The 27,722-nt window shown below is 41.9% G+C and overlaps 1 protein-coding gene across 4 annotated transcripts in view; it reads left to right on the top strand.

Annotated features, from left to right (window-relative positions):
- slc39a10 (solute carrier family 39 member 10) overlaps positions 1–27,722 on the top strand; it is an 85,232-nt gene that overhangs the window by 4,629 nt on the left and 52,881 nt on the right. Inside the window, exon 1 of one of the 4 annotated variants that reach the window (XM_034186143.1) lies at positions 22,180–22,190. The exons of the other annotated variants lie outside the window; for them this stretch is intronic. The gene's annotated coding sequence lies outside the window, so the exon portion shown is untranslated. Of the gene's footprint in view, positions 1–22,179; positions 22,191–27,722 lie in introns of those variants that run through there. 4 annotated transcript variants of the gene reach the window in all.

The raw sequence follows: 27,722 nt of genomic DNA, 5'->3' as shown, positions 1-27,722 counted from the left end.
CGCGCGGACCCATCCGCACGTCTTTCATTAAAAAAAATCTCCTTTAACAGTGGAATATCCGGATAAAATGCTGAAACCGACTTCTTCTGAAACGTCTCGCACTGTGGGAAGTCCTTAAAGCGAGTGTCACCTCAAAATCTCTCATCAGCCGTTAAAATTTTCACTGAAAACCAGCTTAATTTTTCGAACCATGTCCACTTCGATGTGTCTCACAGGTTTAGAAAAAATTTTGATCAAACAAAGCGCCAGTCTCTCAGCAACTTCTCAGACAAAAGAATTCCGACGAGGGGCTGGACGACTCCTCCCACAAGGAGTGCTCACAGGCTAATGACGTCACCGACAGGCGTGGAAAAACTCACGCATGCGCACGAGGGTTCAAGCATGTCTGACGTAAAAACATATGAATGAAATCCATATAGTTTTTGAAAAATTAAAAGGACCTATACTTTATGGACAGCCCTCGCATGTGTGTGTAGCCCACCACCAAGAAAGGAAAAAGTTTCAGTTCCTTGAGTGGCCACTTGAGGGTGGTTCCAAAAATAAGCAGGTTCCCATTCAAGTCCATTTTAAAATGAGGATGTTGACATCATCTACAGAGAGGATAACAGTTTTATTTATAACCCTTGCAGGGTACTTTTGTTAGTCCTACCCTCTGGTCCAAATTCATTGGATCAGCAGTGACGCAGCAGACTCTGGAAAAAAATCCAGAATACTTATTTTCCAAAGCTGAGGGCATTCGGCAAGCTCAGCTGTGCACTTGGAGCGCACCGCTCTGTTCAGTAGGCTCAACGCTGCACAGGGAAGAGATGACTGCTTTAGTTTTTGAGCGTTTTCTGTCAGTTGTTTGGGTCCAGAAGTGTGGTGAGCTACAGGAAGCAGAGCACAAGGGTGTTTTAACAGGCTGCAAGTCATGCAAGTGCTTTTACCTCCACTCAGACTGATTTTACTGTTACTGCATCAAAATGAACACAGTTGTCACTTAAAACAAGTCAGCACAGCATGACATGAAATCACAATTAAGCTGCGGTTCGCATGTGTGCTGAACTGTGGGAGCCAGTAGAGATCAGCTATGACCCGTTACACCACTAGTTTTCGCCAGTGTGGGCAGTCAGTATTACGGACGATGACAAAAACAAAGTTTCATAAAGATAAGACTTTGCAGAAATGCCGAAAAGCTTGTAAACATCAAATCATTTACTCTAGTGTGGCCAGCATTAAAGACAAAAAAGTATCTCATGTTATTACCCATTACCTAAAATTGAATTATTTGGGGTAAACTATCCCATGCTTTTACAATAACATGGGTGAAATTATTCTTGTATCAAAATATCTTTAGATCAGGCATTGGTCTATAAACCTACAAAATAATCAGATTTTAAGTTTTTCTTAATATGAAAAAAGTCTGCTCCTTTCTTAAATCCACTACTTAAAAAAAAGAAAAGAAATCAAATAATCAGGGTTTGCATTAGAATTTGTGGCCACTGAGTCCTGGGACACACTAGGTATTGGAAATGTGAGTCCCAAGGCCGAGCACTGAGTCCCAGCACCCCGAGATAGCCGTAAAAGCAACGAGGTGTGTCTAAGATTATGTACTTTATATTTGAAAAGACAACATGAACAAAAGTAAATCCATGATGCTATAGGGGTGCCGGTCTTTTGAAATGAAATAGGAGTTACATCTAGTTATTCTTTGCATGTTCAGAATTGGCTGGAATGTGAAGCAAAATAAAAATAATTCAAGATTTATATATATATATTTTTTTATGTATTCTAAGAGCCACAACTTGAGCCAATTTAATTTAAATGATGCACACTTCATATTTCATTATTTTGTTATACACTCAACAAAAATATAAATGCAACACTTTTGGTTTTGCTCCCATTTTGTATGAGATGAACTCAAAGATCTAAAACTTTTTCCACATACACAATATCACCATTTCCCTCAAATATTGTTCACAAACCAGTCTAAATCTGTGATAGTGAGCACTTCTCCTTTGCTGAGGTAATCCATCCCACCTCACAGGTGTGCCATATCAAGATGCTGATTAGACACCATGATTAGTGCACAGGTGTGCCTTAGACTGCCCACAATAAAAGGCCACTCTGAAAGGTGCAGTTTTATCACACAGCACAATGTCACAGATGTCGCAAGATTTGAGGGAGCGTGCAATTGGCATGCTGACAGCAGGAATGTCAACCAGAGCTGTTGCTCGTGTATTAAATGTTCATTTCTCTACCATAAGCCATCTCCAAAGGCGTTTCAGAGAATTTGGCAGTACATCCAACCAGCCTCACACCCGCAGACCACGTGTAACCACACCAGCCCAGGACGTCCACATCCAGCATGTTCACCTCCAAGATCGTCTGAGACCAGCCACTCGGACAGCTGCTGAAACAATCGGTTTGCATAACCAAAGAATTTCTGCACAAACTGTCAGAAACCATCTCAGGGAAGCTCATCTGCATGCTCGTCATCCTCATCGGGGACTCGACCTGACTCCAGTTCGTCGTCGTAACCGACTTGAGTGGGCAAATGCTCACATTCGCTGGCATTTGGCACGTTGGAGAGGTGTTCTCTTCACGGATGAATCCTGGTTCACACTGTCCAGGGCAGATGGCAGACAGCGTGTGTGGTGTTGTGTGGGTGAGCGGTTTTCTGATGTCAATGTTGTGGATCGAGTGGCCCATGGTGGCGGTGGGGTTATGGTATGGGCAGGTGTCTGTTATGGACGAAGAACACAGGTGCATTTTATTGATGGCATTTTGAATGCACAGAGATACCGTGACGAGATCCTGAGGCCCATTGTTGTGTCATACATCCAAGAACATCACCTCATGTTGCAGCAGGATAATGCACGTCCCCATGTTGTAAGGATCTGTACACAGTTCTTGGAAGGTGAAAATGTCCCAGTTCTTGCATAAGACAAAACTGCACCTTTCAGAGTGGCCTTTTATTGTGGACAGTCTAAGGCACACCTGTGCACTAATCATGGTGTCTAATCAGCATCTTGATATGGCACACCTGTGAGGTGGGATGGATTATCTCAGCAAAGGAGAAGTGCTCACTATCACAGATTTAGACTGGTTTGTGTACAATATTTGAGGGAAATGGTGATATTGTGTATGTGGAAAAAGTTTTAGATCTTTGAGTTCATCTCATACAAAATGGGAGCAAAACCAAAAGTGTTGCATTTATATTTTTGTTGAGTGTATTTTGTCATTTGTTATGTATGTCATAATGTTTAAAATGTTAAACACTATATTCATCCAATATAAATGTGTTTGCTGCTGTGTTCAAAGATCAACAAACAGCAGCTTTAATCTGTGTGCAACAACGTGTCTGACTTTAGCACCGTGAGACAGTTTAAATATAAACTCATTCTTTCATTAACTGTTTTTTAATTGGATTACAGCTCTTGTTATTCTCGTTGGATGAATTTACTGGGCAGCATGTTTGTTTATTTCTTTTTTGACTGCGACATGTCGCTTTCAATAAAATAAATCCCTTCAGCTGCTCCCTTGTTTTTACTCAGGGTTGCCACAGCAGATCCAAGGTGGATTTGCATGTTAACTTGGCACAAGTGGTGGGTTTTAAACCGGGAACCTTCCGCACTGAAAAGAAGTACACTTAACCACTTGGCCACCACCTCTGCCTCCAGCCCACCTTCACTATTTTGTCAATTTTAAGTTTGATTTTTGCACAGATTAATCAGTTATGTAGCATAATGATTAGTGTTGTCTTTTTAAAGGCACAGTGATTAAACTCAAATGTGGTTCGGTACGCTTTGGTGTCCCAGGGATGCCATACATATGCTGCTTCCAGCCTTGTTAATTTTGCATGAGGACGGTGTAAGCCCAAATCCTGAAATAATGTTAGTTTTTTTTTCTGCTGTTGAAATTTTACATTTATGTACAGGGCCGTATATAGGAATGTGAAAGGGGGGTTCAAATCCTTGAGTTGGGGGTCCAGTGGGCTGCAGGGGCCCTTGGGGGCCGAGGGGCAACAGACAGAAGGGATTTCGAGGGGTAAAAAGCTACATAAATTTCATTTGAAACCCAAAATGTATCATTTTAGGAAATACATTTTTATATACAAATAGTCCTTGCTTGGGATTGGATCAGTTGCCATAAGAACCACCCAGGAAGAACCAAGATAACATTAATGCAAACTTTATACCTGCCTGTCGGTTGCTCACGCCTGCGTATGAAGATTCAAGCTTGGCTGATGCAAGCGCACATGATTCAAATCCATATAGTTTTTGCAAAAAATAAAAAGGTCGGATAGTTTTCTAAGACCTCGTATTTAGCGGTATTAATATTCACGTTTACATTATGAATATGTACGGATATGTACGTTATGTATTAAAATAGCGGTATTTAATTTGGCGACCTTGTTTAACTCGTGAAATTCACATAAATCCCACGCGAATATTTGCACCTTTACAGTATTTGCAACAGGAAGGAGAAGCTCCCTTTATTTCTCAGCTTATACATACAAACATGTTTTTACAAACCAGACAAGTGTAATTGTGTGTCTACGTGGGTATTGACAAGCCTACTAATCTGTTTATCAGAGGGGGATAGGGACCAGGGAGCAAAAATTCTCAACCCCCATGGGAGAAGTTTATCTTGCAGTTTCCCCTTTCATCACTTAAGGGATTACTCTGGCAGAGGAAATTGAAACTTGAGGGTGTGTGATAATAGCTGTGTAACAGTTAGTGCCTGTTACTTATTATCATTGAAAAGAAAATACATAACGTTGATATCCAGATCAGAAAAAAAAAAAAAAAAAATCAAATCAGAATTCTCGGGGGGGGGGGGGGGGGGGGGGGGGGTCGGTTGAACCCCTTGAATCTCCTCTATATATGGGCATGTTATCGGTCCTTAAGTGCCTCTGTTTTGAGGGTGTTTGTCGGGAAAATGATCACTTCTGTACGTTGATTGCAGACCCTGCAGCGGGTCTGTAGTCAACGGCTTCTGCAGCACCGCTCTGCTTTGAAGCTTGAACCAACGAAGCAGTGCTCAGACTCGCTTCGTTGGTTCTCTGCTTTGCTGCTTTTCAAAAGTGGCAAATCTGCTTCTTAACCCCTCTCAAAGGCAGTTAAGGACATCAATCGTGAGTCACTTTTGTGCTGATTAAAGTCACTAACTGGGACTTTTGTCTTTGTGCAGGCAAGAAACAAGAATCGTCCTCCCTTCCGTTTGACCAGCTCCAAACGCTGCTCTGCCGAGTCAAGTTAGAGTCTGGCCGGAATTAATAACGTTAAAGTGAATCGCTGTTTTAAATCAAATGACACCTCTTTCCAAATGTTGTAACACAGACAACAAATGACAGACAAAAATGTTTTTTTCCCACCCAAAAGGAGACATTCTGCATTCTTTATGAATTACGCTGATGCGCAGCGCAGCCGCTTAAGCTCAGCTTAGAGGTATTTGTGTCATTATCTGAAAGGAAATGCTTTTGACAAACTACAACTTTTTTTCATTCTGTTGATGTCCAGAGATCAAGGATCCAGTGACCAATTTCATATTTATTTAGTTTAAGACTCAAAATGTTGTTGACATAGAAAACCTGTAAAGTCAACTTTTAGTACACAAAAATTCACAATAGGTATTTATAAGGGAATCAATACGGAATCGGATCGATAAGTGGAATCGATGATGGCACAGTTAGATAAAATCTCAATGCCCATCCCTAGACTGGCTGCACTGCATGATATGCATGCGCAGCTGCTTTAACCTCCGCTGTGATTATCATTTTAAAAACAAGTCACTGACACAAAATCACACTTGATAAACTGTGATTTATATGTGTGCCGAACCGTGCGGGACAGTCCATACGGATCACGCTAAATTACCTATTACACCATAACTGCTTTAATTTTCCTTTTCTGCCAGATATTTGCAGTCACTGGGCAAAAAAGTCAATGTTTTTGTATTGTTTTCCTTGTAATAAACACTGTTAAACTGATTTTGTATCACGGATTTTTGCTCACATTGGATAAAGTGTCCCGTCCGATTGCAGTGTGTTTCTATTAAATGCCCCTCGCATGTGGGACCGGAGTCATTTCCCCAATTAAAAGCCCGACCGTTTATTTTTTCAAATTGTGCTCAAACTCAAATCAGACACTGCAAAAGGCTGTGATTTGACACTTTTCTTCTTTCACTCCATCTGCTGTCATATTTTAATAGTTTTTGCATTGTGCACGCTGATTACATTTTGATAATGGATCAAATACGTTTGGCAGAAAAAGTTTTTCAGAGGAAACTTGGACCCGGTTATTAAATGAGGCGGAGGTCCTGATTCAGGATTCGCCTTAGATGTTTGAAAAAAAAAAAAAAAAAAAAAACACTAACCTAATTTGTACCTTGAAAGAATTAAATTGCAACTAAATAAATCATAGTGTAAATTTGATAGCTTAACTATTTTTAAACTCGACTGAACAGTCATAGGCTAAACCGGATGTTTTTGTATGTTTTCCATATAAATCAGATTTTGTGTAACAGATTTTCGCTCACATCAGATGAAATGTCCCGTCCGATCGCAGTGTATTTCCATTAAACAAAGTACAAAGTAACAGAGGTACAAAATTAAAGTTCAGCTCTGACACTCACTAATTGGAGGAAAGTGGGACCGGAGTCATTTCTGTGATTTAAAAAAAATGTCCGATTACTTTTTCTCACACCGTGCTCAGACTCGGACCTACAGCCTGATGTGCACCTGTTAAATCAGACACCACAAAAGACTGATTTGACACTTTTCTGCTTTCATTCCTTCATCTGCCATCATATTTTAATAGTTTTTGCAGTGCCCATGCTGATTACATTTTGGGATCAATACATTTGACAGAAAAGTTCCCAAATTTACAGCACAGTCAACAAAAAATGAAATTGTACACCTTACCTCTGATTTGGAGGTGATTGTAGAAAGAAAAGTTTGAGTGAAATTAATCCATAAAGCATAATCCAGCGACGGAGAACTTTAAAACTGTCATGCACATCATTGCATGACACGGAGTTACAGAGCTGCAGAAGCATAAATCGGGCTTTAAATTAAATAATCATGAATTGTAAATTTGATAGCTTAACTATTTTTATATTTATTTTGATAGTACCTGTCCCTGGATGTGTCGCTGTAGGTGTTAAAGGATTATAAAAAAACAAAAAAAAAACAAAAAAACAAAACAAAAGGTTCATTCAGTAGTTCAGCACAGTTGAACCCAAAATGGTGCCATGTTCTGAGTTGATGCTACTCTCAATCAAGCGACTATTAAGCAGGTGACAATGTAGGTTCAACCCCAGCTGTTTGTAATTTTCCAAAAGAATCAAGTAGCTGGCAGACACATGTGTGAGATGTTTCATAGGCAAACAAAGTTGCTATTTTTTTTACTGATATGGTGCATTAACGTTAATCACTTCATCCTCATATATGAAACTTAACTTGGGTAGTAGGAATACAGTTGTATTTGCTGTTTAGTTTGGCTAAATAAACTAACAACCACTTTCATCTATGAAAGTGGTTGAAAGTCACTCGACTTTGTAACCAAGAAAACATGACTTCAAATGAATGCCATTTACTTTGTTTGGTCTTTTTCACTTAAACAGTTATGAAAACTGCCCAGCACAGATTTCAATTGTCCAAAAGGACATTTTTCAATATTTGCCCAGCATTGCATAACCCAACGATGATGTGATCCATAGAAGGCAATAAAGTACTTTCATTTGGAAAAACAGGAATGTGTGGGATTTTAGCGTTAAAAATATTTGAATAGTAGATGGCAGTTTTTCTGTGGTCTGCTGACTTGTCAGTTATTCTAATTCTGCAATAAATTCTTGCAGGGTGACACTAGATTATGTACATGTTTTATTCCCATGAACACCTCCCATTCTTCATCAAAATAGTATTTCTGCCTTTGTTATGCTGCTTTTGTTTTTTTTTTATGTGTTCAAGAATGACAAGTTCATAGTCTAATTCATCATTCATTTAAGTTTATTTTGTTTGTATAGCACCAAATCACAACAATGCTGCCTCACGGTGCTTCACACGACTAAGGTCTAGACTTATCAACCCCCCTGATGCAGCATACAGGTGGTAAGGAAAAACTCCCTCTGGTGTTTTTGAGGAAGAAACCTTAAGCAGACCAGACTCGGGGGGGGGGGGGGGGGGGGGGGGGGGGGGTCACAGCTTGGTCCATTCAATGTTTCGTAGTTGTGAATCTCAGTTTTGCGGTCAGTGACTCATGCGAGAGATCTGCTTCAGCAGAGTTCCGGTGTTAGACCGAACCGTCTGCCCTAAAAATTGGTCCGCCCTGCCTTCACAGCACATGCGTCATTTCAGACCACAGCAGCACATCTGAGACGGACTCTCTACACCCAGAGCGAGGGAGGACTCCCACCAGACTAAACCCAGTACTAGGCCCAGATGTGAGCTTCTAACCAAAGTAGCACAAAAGAAAAATGCTAACTGCTCTCAACCCCAACTGGCCCAAACCAAATTTCCCCATACAAAACTGGCTATCAAAGTAACCTACTGAAACTACAGCAAACAAAGTTAATTACAAAGTAGGTCAAACTACAAATGCAAAACCACAAAATAAACAAACTAACCAAAATTTAACCCAAATATTAAGTTAAATTAGATGAGCCCCCACATGTAACAAGCCTGGCTCAACAGCAAGTCACAACCCAAACAAACTAGGGAGGGGGAAATAACTCAAAAGGTTCAGGCCAATTAAAATAGTTTATTTAACAAAATAATAAAATGCAACAAATACAAGGCATGCAAATGTAAGTAAAAATCAGTGGTGTATGCAGTGCATGAAGGCGCATGAATATGTAGGTGCAAATGTGTTGGTGTGTGAAAACCAAAAGTAACAAAAAATGAACTGAAGACAAACCAAATGGGTTACCTGGTGCGGAGAGAGCAGAGAGTGAATGAGCACAGCACAAACAATTTAACAGCACAGGTGCCACCACTCAAGCAGCCCCACCCCTGCCTGCCATGGGGAGCCTCCCACAACAGGCAGGGGAGGGCTGTGACACCCCCCTCCTTAAAATGAGGGTACTACTCTCATCCAAACAGGCCTACGTACATAAGACCCAACCAAAAAAATACCCGCGCATACAGTACTTTCTGCACCCTTCCACCAGCTGTCCGTACCTCCACCCAGCAGCCCTGGTACCTGGGGAGCAGTTTAAGAGCAGGAGGACAAATAGTGAGGCAAAAAGGAGCAGAGAAACACATTAGGTTAAAGGAGCACGGGAAAGAGCATCAGCAATAATGTTATCTTTACCACTGATGTCTTATGTCAAGAGTGTACGGTTGTAAAAACAAAGCCCAATGCATAAGGCGCTGGTTGGGATTCTGCAGAGACTTCAAAAAGGTCAGTGGATTATGATCAGTGAATACAGTCAACTGAGTCGACCCGGAACCTACATAGACCTCGAAGTGCTGTAAAGCCCAAATGAGGCCCAAAGCCACTTTTTCCATTACAAAATAATTAAATTGATACTTATTAAATTTCTGGGAGAAGAAACTTACAGGGCACTCAACATCATCGTCCTGTAGAAGTACAGCACCTGCCCCAATCTGACTGGCATCCACCTGTAATTTAAAAGGTTTACTAAAATTTGGTGCTGCCAACACCGGAGTGGAACACAGCAATGCCTTAACCAAATCAAAGGCCTCTTGACATTGTGGGGACCAGAAAAACTCAACCTTGGCTTTCAACAGGTTGGTCAGAGGGGCAACTACCACAGAAAAGTTTTTGCAGAAGGAGCGGTAGTACCCGGCCATCCCAAGGAAGCGCATAAGCTCCTTTTTAGTAGTCGGAGGAGGAAACAGCTTTACGGCCTGTATTTTAGCCTCCATGGGACGGACAAAACCTTGACTCACCACTTTACCAAGGTAGGTGACTGTGGCTCTGGCAAACTCACACTTTGCCAAGTTTACAGTCAACCTGGCCCACACCAGCGATCAAACAAGGCTTGCACTCTCCGGACATGCTCCTCCCAGGAATCCGAATAGACAACCACATCGTCAAGATACACTGCACACCCTTCTAGGCCAGAGGCTACACGGTTCATCAGCCTCAGAAAGGTGGCGGGAGCATTCTGGAGTCCAAAAGGCATCACTGTGTATGAAAACAAACCAGATGGTGTTATAAAAGCAGCAATCTCACATGCCTGTTGAGAAAGTGGAACCTGCCAATATCCTTTCAAAAGATCAAACTTACATACTTGGCAGACCCTACCTGATCAATACAGTCCTCCATCCTAGGCAGGGGATAGAGATCTGCTTTTGTAATGCCATTTACTTTTCGGTAATCTACATGGTCGAAAAGTAGAGTCTGGCTTTTCAACAAGCAAACAAGGTGAAGCCCAATCAGAATGGGATGGTTCTGCAATACTATTATTTAACATATACTGTACCTCAGAATCCAACTGTCGCCTCTTCTCAGAAACCCTATAAAATTTTTGTTTAAAAGGCTTAGCATCTCCGATGTCTGTCATGTTCAATTAAATGAGTTTGAGTATCAGAAAATAAAGCTGGATACTTTAATTAGCCCAACTAACTGAGTATGCTTCTCAACATCCAAGTGGTCAACTAAAGTACCAAGATTTTCCAAAGTCTGCGAATTCTTTAACCGACCTCTCAAAATCTCATCTGCAGCCAAAGCTACCTCTTCTCCCCCCTCCTCACGATCAAGACCACCAGGGGCAGTAACAGGCACAACAGCCAACGCTGCCCTCTCCACATGACCAGTATCCCTCTGATCGATCAATCAATCAATTTTTTTATATAGCGCCAAATCACAACAAACAGTTGCCCCAAGGCGCTTTATATTGTAAGGCAAGGCCATACAATAATTATGTAAAACCCCAACGGTCAAAACGACCCCCTGTGAGCAAGCACTTGGCTACAGTGGGAAGGAAAAACTCCCTTTTAACAGGAAGAAACCTCCAGCAGAACCAGGCTCAGGGAGGGGCAGTCTTCTGCTGGGACTGGTTGGGGCTGAGGGAGAGAACCAGGAAAAAGACATGCTGTGGAGGGGAGCAGAGATCGATCACTAATGATTAAATGCAGAGTGGTGCATACAGAGCAAAAAGAGAAAGAAACAGTGCATCATGGGAACCCCCCAGCAGTCTACGTCTATAGCAGCATAACTAAGGGATGGTTCAGGGTCACCTGATCCAGCCCTAACTATAAGCTTTAGCAAAAAGGAAAGTTTAAGCCTAATCTTAAAAGTAGAGAGGGTGTCTGTCTCCCTGATCTGAATTGGGAGCTGGTTCCACAGGAGAGGAGCCTGAAAGCTGAAGGCTCTGCCTCCCATTCTACTCTTACAAACCCTAGGAACTACAAGTAAGCCTGCAGTCTGAGAGCGAAGCGCTCTATTGGGGTGATATGGTACTACGAGGTCCCTAAGATAAGATGGGACCTGATTATTCAAAACCTTATAAGTAAGAAGAAGAATTTTAAATTCTATTCTAGAATTAACAGGAAGCCAATGAAGAGAGGCCAATATGGGTGAGATATGCTCTCCTTCTAGTCCCCGTCAGTACTCTAGCTGCAGCATTTTGAATTAACTGAAGGCTTTTTAGGGAACTTTTAGGACAACCTGATAATGAATTACAATAGTCCAGCCTAGAGGAAATAAATGCATGAATTAGTTTTTCAGCATCACTCTGAGACAAGACCTTTCTGATTTTAGAGATATTGCGTAAATGCAAAAAAGCAGTCCTACATATTTGTTTAATATGCGCTTTGAATGACATATCCTGATCAAAAATGACTCCAAGATTTCTCACAGTATTACTAGAGGTCAGGGTAATGCCATCCAGAGTAAGGATCTGGTTAGACACCATGTTTCTAAGATTTGTGGGGCCAAGTACAATAACTTCAGTTTTATCTGAGTTTAAAAGCAGGAAATTAGAGGTCATCCATGTCTATGTCTGTAAGACAATCCTGCAGTTTAGCTAATTGGTGTGTGTCCTCTGGCTTCATGAATAGATAAAGCTGGGTATCATCTGCGTAACAATGAAAATTTAAGCAATACCGTCGAATAATACTGCCTAAGGGAAGCATGTATAAAGTGAATAAAATTGGTCCTAGCACAGAACCTTGTGGAACTCCATAATTAACTTTAGTCTGAAGAAGATTCCCCATTTACATGAACAAATTGTAATCTATTAGACAAATATGATTCAAACCACCGCAGCGCAGTGCCTTTAATACCTATGGCATGCTCTAATCTCTAATAAAATTTTATGGTCAACAGTATCAAAAGCAGCACTGAGGTCTAACAGAACAAGCACAGAGATGAGTCCACTGTCCGAGGCCATAAGAAGATCATTTGTAACCTTCACTAATGCTGTTTCTGTACTATGATGAATTCTAAAACCTGACTGAAACTCTTCAAATAGACCATTCCTCTGCAGATGATCAGTTAGCTGTTTTATAACTACCCTTTCAAGAATTTTTGAGAGAAAAGGAAGGTTGGAGATTGGCCTATAATTAGCTAAGATAGCTGGTCAAGTGATGGCTTTTTAAGTAATGGTGATCAGAATCTCGAATGGTTAGATTTCAATAGATTCACGTGATACAGTTTAGAAGTTTTCCTATGTCCAGGAGTTTCAATGAGATAGTTTAGATCAGACACTTTTTGCAGAACTGTATAAGGACCAAAATACTTTGCCTGAAACGGAGAATTAACCAACAGCAAAAAAAGCAAGTACTCTGTCCCCAGGACAAAACTCACACAATTCACATTCCCTATCATACTTTTGCTTCATTTTCTTTTGAGAAAACTCAAATTTTTGTTTTGCAAGTTCACCTGCTCGGTACAACTTAAACCCATTGACAAAAGCAATCAAGTTTTGTGGTGGCTCCTCAGGTAAACAACCCTCCTGGAGAACAGCTAGAGGACCCCACCTTATGCCCAAACACTAAGTCATTAGGGCTAAACCCTGTACTTTGCTGCACTACCTCACGAGCAGCCAACAAAAGCCAAGGTAAACCCTCTTCCCAATCAGCAGATAGTTCAGTGCAATATGCACGGAGCAACGACTTCAAAGTTTGATGAAAACGCTCTAATGCTCCTTGACTCCGAGTATGATACGCTGTTGACTTGTTATGCTTAACTTTTAACTGCTTCAGAATCTGAGCAAACATTTTGGAAGTAAAATTTGAACCTTGATCTGACTGAATGATCCTCGGAATACCAAATGTAGAAATAAACTGAATCAAAGTTTTAACTACAGACTTTGTAGTGATAGTACGCAAAGGAAAGGCAGCCGGATATCTAGTTGCTTGACATTACTGTCAGCAAGTAGCTATGACCCGATTTCGAATGTGGTAAAGGCCCAACACAATCGATGAGATGCTCAAATGGCTGACCAATTGCCGGTATCAGATACAAGGGTGCTGGCTTAGCAACTTGATTAGGTTTACCAGTAAGTTGACAAGTATGACATGTTTTAATAAACCTTGATACGTCCCTCTTTAAGTGTGGCCAGAAAAAAATGACGTAAAATTCTGTCATAAGTTTTCCGCACCCCTAGATGACCAGCCACAACACCATGCGATGTCTGAAGGACCTTACCACGCAAGGAGGTCGGTACAACTATTTGAAAAACTGCTTCTCCCAAACCTTGATCATTATGTGGAACATATTTTCTAACCAACAGTCCATCAAGAAGAAAACATTGAGCACTATCCCTCACTGCTACTTCAGGAACAAATATCAAAAATTTCAACCAAAGATTTGTCACCCTTTTGCTCTGCTATCAAGGAATCTCTAGAATTTGTCAAGCTTCCAATTTGAAGATCAGCTGGCAACTCAAGATTATCAGGCCGGCTCTCTGCCTCCTTATGCCGAGAACCAGCACGAGTAGTAACACAACTTGGGAAAACATCTAGACTGCAATTTGTGGACCCACCAGCAGAGGGCACGGTTAACTCCTTGAAAATGTTAGGCTTGCCATCCGCCCACGCTTTCCCCCCTGCCAGATCATTACCCAGAATCATGTGGACACCATCCACCGGCAATCTGGGTCTGACACCAACCACAACATCACCCTCAACCAAACCACACACAAGATTGACTTTATGTAAAGGGGATGAAAAAGGAACTAAACCCATTCCACGGATTAGAACACTTTCTCCCCTGCCAGATCATTACCCAGAATCATGTGGACACCATCCACCGGCAATCTGGGTCTGACACCAACCACAACATCACCCTCAACCAAACCACACACAAGATTGACTTTATGTAAAGGGGATGAAAAAGGAACTAAACCCATTCCACGGATTAGAACACTTTCTCCCCTGCCAGATCATTACCCAGAATCATGTGGACACCATCCACCGGCAATCTGGGTCTGACACCAACCACAACGTCACCCTCGACCAAACCACACACAAGATTGACTTTATGTAAAGGGGATGAAAGAGGAACTAAACCCATTCCACGGATTAGAACACAACTTCCTGTATCTGACAATTTTGAAAATGGCAACACAGACTCTAAAAGAAAAGAATCCAAAGCTCCTGTGTCCCTCAAAATTTTAATTGGAACTTGTTGATTCCCATCTAACAAAGACACAACACCATGGGAAATGAAAGCTGAAAACTCCCCCTGGGTAGATTCAGAACCAGCCTTACCCTGTTGGTGGTAGCGCTCACCCTGGTGGACAGGTGTGGCAACAGGACTTGTAACCGGAGCTGCCATCACAGCCGGCTTTACTTGTTCCGACCTTTTGGAGCTAAGCAAAGGACAATCTTTTTTCCAGTGTCCCTCATCCAAACAGTATCTACAGGTATTTGCATTAACTGGTCCTTTTGATCCCATCTTAGCAAACGTTCGCTGAGGTTTTTGGAAAGAAACCCCAGGCAGTGGTGCCTTATGTTTTAACATAGACTCAGTTTTATTACGACCTTCCCTATTTGAGTCAAAACGAGTTTTATGGGTCAACACATTCATCTGCCAGAATAGCTGCTTCCCCAGGAGACTTGACTTTCCGTTCGTTAACATATGTGGCAACAGAATCCGGTACAGAATTTTTTGAATTGCACCAACACAATTAAATTAGACAAATACTGTAAAGTAACCACTTCAGCAGCTGTAGACCATCGACTAAAGGCATTTGACAAGTCCCTTACAAACTCAGAATAAGTCTGTGAATCCTGTTTCTTCCTGTACCGAAAACATTGACGATATGCTTCTGGTGCCAGCTCGTAGACTTTAAGGACTGCTGCTTTAACAGTAGCATAAACCTTACTATCTGCAACATTTAATGCTGAAAAAGACTCCAATGCTTTCCCTGTAAGCACACACTGTAACAAAGTAGTTCTATCCACATCTGACCAGGCCCGAGCATCAGCAATGCGTTCAAACAATATAAAATACATATCTGGATCTGATTCATCAAATTTAGGTAATAAATGAAGATTCTGTGAAACATCAAACTGAGGCTCCCTTTCAACCCCTGGTCTATTGCCACTTCTCAGCCTTTCCAGTTCTAGCTGCATCTGCAACAGCTCCCGCTGCTCCTCAAAAGTTAACATGACTGGACTAGGCTGAACCGCTGCCCCTTGACTGGCACCCGACAGAGAACACCAGTGTCCAAAAGACCTTGTTTTAATGAATCCCTAACCGTTTCCTTTGACTTCCTATCCACTATACCAATTTTGTAATGCTCTGCAATCTCCAATAACTGTTCTTTTGTGCACAATTCTAAAGCCAACTCTGAAGGTGACTGAACAAAACTAGCCAACATGGAGGACATCATGTCAGAAAGACCAACCAAATTAACCAAACAAGTTTCGAAAACTCACCCGCTGCCCCGACTGGGTTATTGGTAAAAAGCCCCACTCCACTAAACTCAAGAAAAAGCTAACTAACTGCCCCCTACTCTTCGTGCAGTCTGGCGGGAGGTTTTTAATCACCAGTGACCCTAAAGGTCACTGTACCAATGGGGCTGTGAGCTCCTGTACATGCAGCCACCCACAGGATCCCACGGACGTTACCCCGAGCCGATGAAAGGGGAGAGGGGAGCTCTACCCACCTCGCTGCCACCTACAAAAAAACACCACGAGCCACCTATTGTGACCCGCTGATAAACCTAACAGGGGAGGACTCCCACCAGACTAAACCCAGTACTAGGCCCAGATGTGAGCGTCTAACCAAAGTAGCACAAAAGAAAAATGCTAACTGCTCTCAACCCCAACTGGCCCAAACCAAATTTCCCCATACAAAACTGGCTATCAAAGTAACCTACTGAAACTACAGCAAAGTTAATTACAAAGTAGGTTAAACTACAAATGCAAAGCCACAAAATAAACAAATGAAACAAAATTTAACCCAAATATTAAGTTAAATTAACTTTAAATTAGACGAGCCCCCACGTGTAACAAGCCTGGCTCGACAGCAAGTCACAACCCAAACAAACTAGCTGGGAGGGGGAAATAACTCAAAAGGTTCAGGCCAATTAAAATAGTTTATTTAACAAATAATAAAATGCAACATAAATACAAGGCATGCAAATGTAAGTAAGAATCAGTGGTGTATGCAGTGCATGAAGGCGCATGAATATGTAGGTGCAAATGTGTTGGCGTGTGAAAACCAAAATTAACTAAAACAAAAAATGAAGTGAAGACAAACCAAATGGGTTACCTGATGGGGAGAGAGCAGAGAGAGTGAATGAGCACAGCACAAACAATTTAACAGCACAGCACAGGTGCCACCACTCAAGCAGCCCCACCCCTGCCTGCCATGGGGAGCCTCCCACAACAGGCAGGGGAGGGCTGTGACAACAATCAGATGACAAGGTAAAGCCTCTTAAATCACTCAAAAGTCAGTTCTAAGCAGAAACGAGGCCATTTTAAGCAGAAACGAGGCAATAATTGGCGCGTCATTACTGACGCTCTGAAATGACATAGGTGCTGCAGCAGCTGCTGTGCGCTCTTGATTCGTCCGCCATCTTTTATTATTAAATAATGCTGAATTTATGTAGAAATGATTGTTGTACAAAAGCTTCAGATATCTGTCGCTGAGATAGATGATGACTGGAATGCAGTTTTAAGCAGAAACGGTGATAATTAGCGAATTGTTGTTGACGCTCAGAAATGACACTACTGAGCTCTGAAATGATGCATGCGCAGTGAAGGTGGGAAGAGCGATTTTTTTGGGGGTGGGGGGGACCGTTCGGTCTGAAACACCAGTTCAGGGCACAATGTAAAAAATGTCGTTAAGTGTTGACAACAAGACAACATCGGGGTACGGCAGTAGTTCATCACAGGTGCTACACCTCCTCTGGATAACCCTCTCAACTTGGGAGAATGTGGCATCATCATAATCACCCGTGAATTCGCCGGATCAACGCTATCCACGTCCTTGTTAGTCATTGTTTACATGCGCTGTGAGACACCAGAACTCTGCTGGCACCGTGGTGCATTCTGGGAAGCGTAGGGGGCCACCAGGGACATTATGGGAAACGTTAAAGTACTGAATTATAACAATACCAAATACTGAACAACATCAAAACTGGAATCTTTTTGAAAAAAGCTGGCACACTTTTTTTTTTTATAACTTCATACAACTTATTGTGGAAAAGGTGTGAAGTCGCCATTACAAATATAGCTTTATTCTGATTCTTGTAAGATGCTTGGGATAAATGTGTCAGCTAAATGGATCTAATGTATAAAATGGCTGTAATACTTAAATGGTTATTGTGATAGTTTGTTAAAGTCCTTCAATTAATACTACAACCCCTGGCAATAATTATGGAATCACCGGCCTCAGAGGATGTTCATTCAGTTGTTTAATTTTGTAGAAAAAAAGCAGATAACAGACATGACACAAAACTAAAGTCATTTCAAATGGCAACTTTCTGGCTTTAAGAAACACTATAAGAAATCAGGAAAAAAAATTGTGGCAGTCAGTAAGGGTTACTTTTTTAGACCAAGCAGAGGGAAAAAAATATGGACTCACTTAATTCTGAGGAATAAATTATGGAATCACCCTGTAAATTTTCATCCCCAAAACTAACATCTGCATCAAATCAGATCTGCTCATTAGTCTGCATCTAAAAAGGAGTGATCACACCTTGGAGAGCTGTTGCACCAAGTGGACTGACATGAATCATGGCTCCAACACGAGAGATGTCAATTGAAACAAAGGAGAGGATTATCAAACTCTTAAAAGAGGGTAAATCATCACGCAATGTTGCAAAAGGTGTTGGTTGTTCACAGTCAGCTGTGTCTAAACTCTGGACCAAATACAAACAACATGAGAAGGTTGTTAAAGGCAAACATACTGGTAGACCAAGGAAGACATAAAAGCATCAAGACAGAAAACTTAAAGCAGTATGTCTCAAAAATTGAAAATGCACAACAAAACAAACGAGGAACGAATGGGAGGAAACTGGAGTCAACATCTGTGACCGAACTGTAAGAAACCGCCTAAAGGAAATGGGATTTACATACAGAAAAGCTAAACGAAAGCCATCATTAACACCTAAACAGAAAAAAACAAGGTTACAATGGGCTAAGGAAAAGCAATCGTGGACTGTGGATGACTGGATGAAAGTCATATTCAGCGATGAATCGCAAATCTGCATTGGGCAAGGTGATGATGCTGGAACTTTTGTTTGGTGCCGTTCCAATGAGATTTATAAAGATGACTGCCTGAAGAGAACATGTAAATTTCCACAGTCATTGATGATATGGGGCTGCATGTCAGGTAAAGGCACTGGGGAGATGGCTGTCATTACATCATCAATAAATGCATAAGTTTACGTTGATATTTTGGACACTTTTCTTATCCCATCAATTGAAACAATGTTTGGGGATGATGAAATCATTTTTCAAGATGATAATGCATCTTGCCATAGAGCAAAAACTGTGAAAACATTCCTTGCAAAAAGACACATAGGGTCAATGTCATGGCCTGCAAATAGTCCGGATCTTAATCCAACTGAAAATCTTTGGTGGAAGTTGAAAAAAATGGTCCATGACAAGGCTCCAACCTGCAAAGCTGATCTGGCAACAGCAGTCAGAGAAAGTTGGAGCCAGACTGATGAAGAGTACTGTTTGTCACTCATTAAGTCCATGCCTCAGAGACTGCAAGCTGTTATAAAAGCCAGAGGTGGTGCAACAAAATACTAGTGATGTGTTGGAGCGTTCTTTTGTTTTTCATGATTCCATATTTTTTTCCCTCTGCTTGGTCTAAAAAAGTAACCGTTACTGACTGCCACATTTTTTTTTTCCTGATTTCTTATAATGTTTCTTAAAGCCAGAAAGTTGCCATTTGAAATGACTTTAGTTTTGTGTCATATCTGTGATCTGCTTTTTTTCTATAAAATTAAACAGCTGAATGAACATCCTCCGAGGCCGGTGATTCCATAATTTTTGCCAGGGGTTGTAGAAGTCTATAATACCCAGCACATTTTGATTGGTTCATTTCAATTCCATTCTGGTGGTGTACTAAGGCCAAATTACTAAATTACACTGTGTTACACTGTCCAATTACTTTATTGCAATTGCCAAGTGGTTAGTGAACTTAGTTTCAGTGCAGAAGGTCCCCGGTTCAAAGCCCATTTCTGTCACTTTTCTCCATGTAATGTGAGTTGTCCGGAAGGGCATTCAGCGTAAAATGTGCCAAATCAACATGCAGGTCCACCTTGGATCTTGCTGAGTGGGGAGAAAAGAGGGAGCAGTCAAAGGGACTTACTTACATTCCAAAAATCGATGGCCTTTCTGTGTGGAGTTTGCATGTTCTTGCCATGTTAGAGTGGGTGCCCTGCAGGTGCTCTGGTTTCCTCAGGTTATGCCCTGTTTACAGCGGACTGAGACCCATATAAGACCTACAAGACCATGAGACATTGTCAGTTCTCACAAGTCTTGGCTGGTCTCCAGTTTGATTTGTTATTTGTGTTTACACCAAGCGTGCATTTTGACTGAATTGTGTGAGTGAAATATTTGTTAATATCTGCAGTCGGTGCTGCCCATGTAGAGTAAATTGAGAGTGTTACGACCAGTAGGATTGGGTTGGGACCTGTAAGAGTTAACAAGACCGATGTATCATTTAACCAGTCGCACAAATGCTGCGAGTGGTATAAGTAGTTCAATACACTTGCGCAGCTGTTGGAGAGTGATGGCGACCAGGAGCGATCTTTGTTCCGACCGTGGAGCCCCACTGTGCCCAGCCTGCAACCCCGGTGACAGCCAGTGAGAGTGACGGCGAGCAGAAGCCATTTTCCGATCACACATCGATCGTGGACTCTGTGTAAACAGGGTGTTAGGTGAATTGGAGACTCATTGAGCGTGAGAGTATGGTTGCATCTGTTTATATGTAGTCTTGCAATAGACTGGCATCATGTCCATGGTGTATCCTGCCTCACGCCCTATGACTGCTGGGATAGGCTCCAGCATGCTCCCCCAATGACCCTTACTTGGAGTAAGCGGATATAGAAAACAAATGAATTGAAATGGATTTGTCCAAGGCAGAACAGCAGGTATTAATATGTCTGGCTCTACTGGATAAATATGATCAGCCCCTTATAAGCTGTAATGGCCTGAAATACACAAATAATGTTTTGAGGACTGCAAGTTCTTAGTCAAGATACACAGTGTGACAAAGGGATTCAAAGCGATTTTGATATACTTGGGTTTAATATCAGTATGTCCTTGGTACACAAACAACAGTGCCCTGAGTGGCCTACAGGACCCTGTGATTAGAAACAAGCCTTTACAAGCAACCATCTTTATTTAATGTTGTGGCCATTTTGCATGTTAAAAAATGTCCAAAATAGGAGTTTCACTGGTCCTTACCTCTGTTTATTAAAACTCCAAATTTGGAGCAGAACAGCACTTTTTATGGGGTAACAGAAATTTTGCAGCCTCGCTGACTGACTCCAATAATTCTGCTTGTTCTGGTAATGTCATGCAACAAGGATTATAGATTAAGAAATTCATGTGGAGATTTGCATTGTGTTTAACTGCCTACATAGCTGCTTAAATAATGCATTTGTTCTCTGGTATCCAGCCTGTAGAGTTTATAGGATTTACATTTCAATAGGTCCACTTCTCTGACTTGTTTGGACATACTTTGTCCTCGGCTGACTCATTAATTCCAAGTAAGTGATTTGATTTTGAGAAAATGTGGTTAAAAGTCAAGGTCACAGGCCAAAACATATGTATATGTGTATTTACTGTTGAGTACATGCAGTCTTGTATACTATTACTTGGACCATGACATATCGGGTATGCAATATGATGTTACTACATTGGGAATGATTACAGTGTCTGTACAATCAATCTTTACACAGCTTGTTAGAATTGTGTTGAAGTGTACATACTATGGACGGAGCGCCACATGAGGAGGGGAATGAAAAATAAAGGGGTGAACCATAGAACTGCCAAATATGCAACAAACATATTCCTGTTTGGCAACTGGCAAGGATCACAACAGAAACCAACACGAAACCAGCAGAAACCAACACGGTTAAATACAGTAAAACATATGAGGTCTGTTAGAAAACTATCTGACCTTTTTATTTTTTTTAAAACTATATGGATTTGAATTACGTGCGCTTGCATCAGCCAAGCTTGAACCTTCGTGCGCATGCGTGAGCTTTTTCACGCCTGTCGGTTGTGTCATTCGCATGTGGGCAGGCTTTGAGTGAGCACTGGTTCAGCCCCCTCGTCGGATTTTCATTGTCAGGAAAATGGCTGAGCAATTGGAGCAGCGCTGAATCAAATTTTTCCAGAAACGGAGAGACAGCCAGGTGGAAACCATTCGGAAGATTCAGACGGCTTTCGGTGAAGATACTCTGGGCGTCACACAGATTAAGGATCATTACAACCGGATTAAAGATGGCCCACAGCGGCGCAGGGTGCGCCGTGCTCCGAGCGGCCATCGACAGGCTGAAACGACCAGATCATTTCCAAAGTGAAGGCTGTGTTGATCCGGGACATCGTCTGACTACCAGAGAAATTGTGGAAGAGGTGTACATCAGCACTTTTGCGGCACATTCCACTGTTACAGGAGATTTTGTAATGAAAGACGTGTGGAGGAATTCGCGCGTCGGGACAGAGCCGCTCATGGCGCACAACAAAAAGCACGTCCGTGTTGGAAACCGTTCGAAAGATTCAGATGGCTTTCGGTGGCTTTTCAGTCGAGTGAGTATCCGAGAAATTGTGTAACAGCTGGGCATGTCACAACTTGCCCTGTGAGACTTCCAACACAATGGTTTCCACCTGGCTGTTGCTCAGATTCTGGCAAAATTTGATGCAGTAGCATTGCTCCAGTCGTTCCGTCTTTTTCCTTGAAATGAAAATCCGCCGAGCGCACTCCACATGTCCTCACACAAAGGCTGCTTACCAGAAAATGATGCAGTTGACAGGCGTGAAAAAGTTCACGCATGTGCACGAAGGTTCAAGGTTTGCTCATGCAAGCACACGTGATTCAAATCCATCAGGTTTTTGCAAAAAATAAAAAGGTCCGATACTTTTCTAACAGACCTCATACGTTTTATTGTACTGCAAAGCTGAAACACTCACATTGGATGAAAATACAAACTTTTTGAATCACCTCAAAAGAAATGCAAACTGATTTTGTAAAATCAGAATATTTGGTCAAAAATCTATATCACAATAAAATGTGACGCACGAATGATAATGGTTTTCGGTAGGGCTGGGTGGTATATCGGTATTTTGAGTTAGTAAAGTCCCTTCAGCTGCTCCCTTGTTTCGGGTTGTTACAGCAGATCTAAGGTGGACCTGCATGTTGACTTTGGCACAAGATGGCCTTCCTGACATTACACGGCGAATTGGCAGTGTTGGGTTTTTTTGAACCCCGAACCTTCCACTCTGGAAACAAGCACACTTAATCACTTGGCCATCTTCCCTGCCTATCGATATTATGAGTTATGCAAAATATTTTAGGAGATATGTAAATGGGACAATACTGTAATAGCGATATATCTTTGTTGTTTGATGGCTGTTTTTCTTCTTTCAGTAAAAGTAGTTTGCTCCCTTCTCATCTCAGAGCCCAGCTCTCTCACCCACTCAACCCCGCCCCTCTCACAAATCTTTCCAGCAGCAGGAGGCAGACATGATGCCAGTCAGTAATGTGGAAGCAAAAAAAAAAAACAAAAACATTTCTTTAATTTGCAGATTTAGATTTAGGATTTCAGATGAGGAGCAAAACGACATTATCCGCAGAATTGTATCAAAAGCAGTGATTCATGTTTCAACACAGCTCACTTCGACACATTTATTTTGAAAAGAACACATCAAAAAGCTCTCAAACACATCCTTATACACAGTACTACATTTCCAGAACTCCCCCCATCATGTTAACTTACCCTTTTCTTCCAAAATATGAAACAAAACGTGTACCAATCCACATCACCTTGAGCTCTGGAAAATGCCGACGTTTTCATGAACCTAAAAAAAAAAATCACTGATTAATCAAGAAAATAATGATTGAATCGATTTCAATCAATTCAATCAATTTTATTTATATAGCGCCAAATCACAACAAACAGTTGCCCCAAGGCGCTTTATATTGTAAGGCAAGGCCATACAATAATTACGTAAAAACCCCAACGGTCAAAACGACCCCCTGTGAGCAAGCACTTGGCGACAGTGGGAAGGAAAAACTCCCTTTTAACAGGAAGAAACCTCCAGCAGAACCAGGCTCAGGGAGGGGCAGTCTTCTGCTGGGACTGGTTGGGGCTGAGGGAAGAGAACCAGGAAAAAGACATGCTGTGGAGGGGAGCAGAGATCAATCACTAATGATTAATGCAGAGTGGTGCATACAGAGCAAAAAGAGAAAGAAACACTCAGTGCATCATGGGAACCCCCCAGCAGTCTAAGTCTATAGCAGCATAACTAAGGGATGGTTCAGGGTCACCCTGATCCAGCCCTAACTATAAGCTTTAGCAAAAAGGAAAGTTTTAAGCCTAATCTTAAAAGTAGAGAGGGTGTCTGTCTCCCTGATCCGAATTGGGAGCTGGTTCCACAGGAGAGGAGCCTGAAAGCTGAAGGCTCTGCCTCCCATTCTACTCTTATAAACCCTAGGAACTACAAGTAAGCCTGCAGTCTGAGAGCGAAGCGCTCTATTGGGGTGATATGGTACTATGAGGTCCCTAAGATAAGATGGGACCTGATTATTCAAAACCTTATAAGTAAGAAGAAGAATTTTAAGTTCTATTCTAGAATTAACAGGAAGCCAATGAAGAGAGGCCAATATGGGTGAGATATGCTCTCTCCTTCTAGTCCCCGTTAGTACTCTAGCTGCAGCATTTTGAATTAACTGAAGGCTTTTCAGGCAACTTTTAGGGACAACCTGATAATAATGAATTACAATAGTCCAGCCTAGAGGAAATAAATGCATGAATTAGTTTTTCAGCATCACTCTGAGACAAGACCTTTCTAATTTTAGAGATATTGCGTAAATGCAAAAAAGCAGTCCTACATATTTGTTTAATATGCGCTTTGAATGACATATCCTGATCAAAATGACTCCAAGATTTCTCACAGTATTACTAGAGGTCAGGATTTATGAAACTAATTTTTGAACCAAATTATGGTCAACATTTTCTTTTTTGTGCAAGTGCAGTTTTCAGTAGAAATGCTGAATAATATTTTACTGTGAATTAGTTTTTCATGTGTAACTGTTTGTGCAGCACATTTTCCTTCATTTGTAATCAAAAGGAAGGTCAGGGATAACACTGGTGGGGGTTGTTGATCAAATTTGGACATGTAACTCCAGACTACACACCGTTTTATCTGGTCTGATTATGATCAAGGCAAAAATTGAAAATCTGGTCTTACCTCGGCTAAAGGTTAGACTCAAAGCCACACACACAGTTTGAGTGAGCAGCTGGGCAGATGGATGCTTCTTGACACAGCTCACTGATCAAACACGTAGACTCGCACACATTCCCTCTTCGTGCTCCCCTCCTCCCTGTACAAATTAGTTAAATCACTTGACTCAAAAGCCTCAGAACATTCAACTTGTTGTGGAGGCTAGCTTTTATCTGGACCTCTTGTATGTGAGAGCAAGATGTACTGTTCTGATTTTGTCTATGCAAGTAGAGGTAAGTGTCACTCTGCATTTTGATGGCGCATTTTTATTTCCTTGCCAACTATATGCAGTAAACAGCACATCCACCTGATCATTATGTCTGCGGCGTCTTTGTAACCTTGTGATCCTTCCCTAGTTTGCACTTGGATGACTGTGCTTACAGGCTACAGGACATCAGCCGTGCATCTGTATCTTGCCTCAGTCATCTTGCATATTTTGTTTTTCAACTGTTTGATCTTATCTTGGGAATTAATGTCTTAAATATGGTACCTCTAATGAGTCGCATTTCATGGGCCTGAATGACACAGTGGCTTCAGCCCATTAAGCAGTATCATGCTTAATGGGTTGGTTTCAGACTTGGTGTGCATGTGCAGCACTCATCCATTAATTTATCACTTCCATAGCCATTATGTGAGGTGGCATATTTTAATATACTTTAGGCTGAAACGATTAGTCGAGTAACTCAAATAATTTGATTAAAAAATGTTTGAGGCAAATTCTGTGCCTTGAAGCTCTGTTTAATGTTGTAGTACATATGCCAGGCCTGTGTGTGGCACTGTAATATCCCTTGCGCATAAGCTGTGTAAGAGCTAATCAGTGTAGCGCCAAAAGCTGCAGCTTTCCAGAGTAAAGTCTTTTAAGAGAAACACGGTCCATGCTGATCATCTGAAATAGACTTTCTGCGCATTTAAAGCGAAGCAGTGTGCTTGTCTGTTTTTAAAAAACATGGTTTGGTCTGCTGGCTGCTCTCTGCTCTACGTGGGGAGTGAATATTGACCTGGCGGCCGGGTACCCACAGTTGACATTTCCTAGTCACCCAGCCGCCAGCTTCTGTCTCTCTCTGCCCGGTGTGAGGGGCTCAGCTCTCCACTCACACCAGGCGAGTCACAGCTCCATCCCCAGCCACACTGAAACAATCTCTGAAAGAAGATCCTCTCAGCGGAATTCCACTCTTTTCTTCTGTGTTTTGCTCAGACTCGCACTGAGTGTTTCACTTTTTCATTTTTGCTTTTTTGGGCAACACACAACACTTCACAAATATGGTAACTTAAAAAAAAAAAAAACGGTGACTGCAAGTCTTGCATATTCAACCTCCAGCTGAAATGCATCTACTGAATCGCAGAGAAAGAAGGGATAAAAAAATTCACGCAGGACCCACGTCCACCAGCCTTAAAAAACAAAAAAAAACAAACCAAAAACACTTAAAACTGGTTAAATTTTACAATTTGGGTGGGAAAAATGAATCAGAAAGCCACACCCCATCGCCATTTTAGCAAAATATCAAAACTCCAGAGCCTAGTTTTTCACAGGCTGTGCTCACGAACAAGTGCAGCCTGACTGACTGAGGATTACAGTGATCACATGAGCTTACTGTCCGGTGTCAGGGGAGTGCTGAGTGTTGTGGGCTGGGGTGTTTGGCTGGCTTGGTTTTTGTTTCTGTTTCTCCCACCAGGTGGTATGCATTCAGGACTGAGTGGCTGAGCATTAGGACCTTACCCTGAACACCTGAGGCTTGTTATCATGTGCAGGTCATCAGGACTCACAGCTGTGGTGTATTTTGTCTTGATCAGAGATTGCTGCATTTAAACCTTGAATGCACAGTGTGTGATTGCCAGAGACTCGACCTTGTGAGCAGACGTGTGAGATCGACGTCAGGAGACAATCTCACCATCACGAGCGCAAGGACCGCTCCAGGTTTGACGCCACAGTCTGTGAAGGAGGGATTGGGTGAGGTCTCACGCTCTTCAGCACACTTCCTGAGGTAATTTGGTTTTGGTGACTTTTAGGAAGTAATGACAGTGGATTTTGGTGTCCCTCACACCTTGTTGTATGAGCTGTCACATTATGCTAATTGTGTAATCAGCTTCTGCTGCAGTGGAGATTTGAACTGAGTTGTTCCGTGCCTGCAGGGTGAGAATCTGATGTATAGATTTAAGCCAGAGGAAGTGTTTGCTGATTGCGTGCACCTTTGAGTGTGTCTCTCTGTGTGGAGTTGGACTCACCTCATGTTTTCTTTCTTCACAGACTTGGTTTGTCGCGGCACACCTGGGGGGTGTCGGCGGGGTCCCTGGGTCCGAACTGCTGTGCTCCGGACCGTTGCGCTGTTGAGAGCGCGCCGTGTTTCACCTCACCAGACCGCGGACTTTTTAGTTGTTTAGCACTGCACCCCACTGTTATGTTATTAAATTCTGTTATCTTTTGAACCGTGCTCTGCTTATTTTATGCTGGGTCCTTTCAAACGCTGGGCCGGTGCTCCGACCGCGTCCGAAAACATAACACTGAGCTCCTGACAACCAGGTAAGATCCAAACTTGTAAAGACGTGCAAAATAATTACCCAGGATTCTCATTCTCATTACACAATTGTTTCTGAGCATGCGCGAAATGCTACTTCCGCATTTTTCCCAGCACTTTTCCAAAAGGAGACATGTCTGTTAACATCTCAAAACTGTCTTCTCACAAAGAGTCGAAACATGCTTTCCATGGGTTTCTTGTTGCTGATGAGGAATAAGAAGGAGGCTCCTGCTCAGAGAACTGTAGGTCTCAGTGACCTCAGACTGTACCTGCTTGTCTTCTTTATCTACTTTAACACAAGAGTATCCTCCTATGTGCACCAGTTCTAT

Source organism: Thalassophryne amazonica, chromosome 14, assembly GCF_902500255.1.
Source record: "Thalassophryne amazonica chromosome 14, fThaAma1.1, whole genome shotgun sequence".
Taxonomy (NCBI): domain Eukaryota; kingdom Metazoa; phylum Chordata; class Actinopteri; order Batrachoidiformes; family Batrachoididae; genus Thalassophryne; species Thalassophryne amazonica.
The sequence above is the reverse complement of the archived record's forward strand: the minus strand, read 5'-3'. Positions and strand labels throughout refer to the sequence as shown.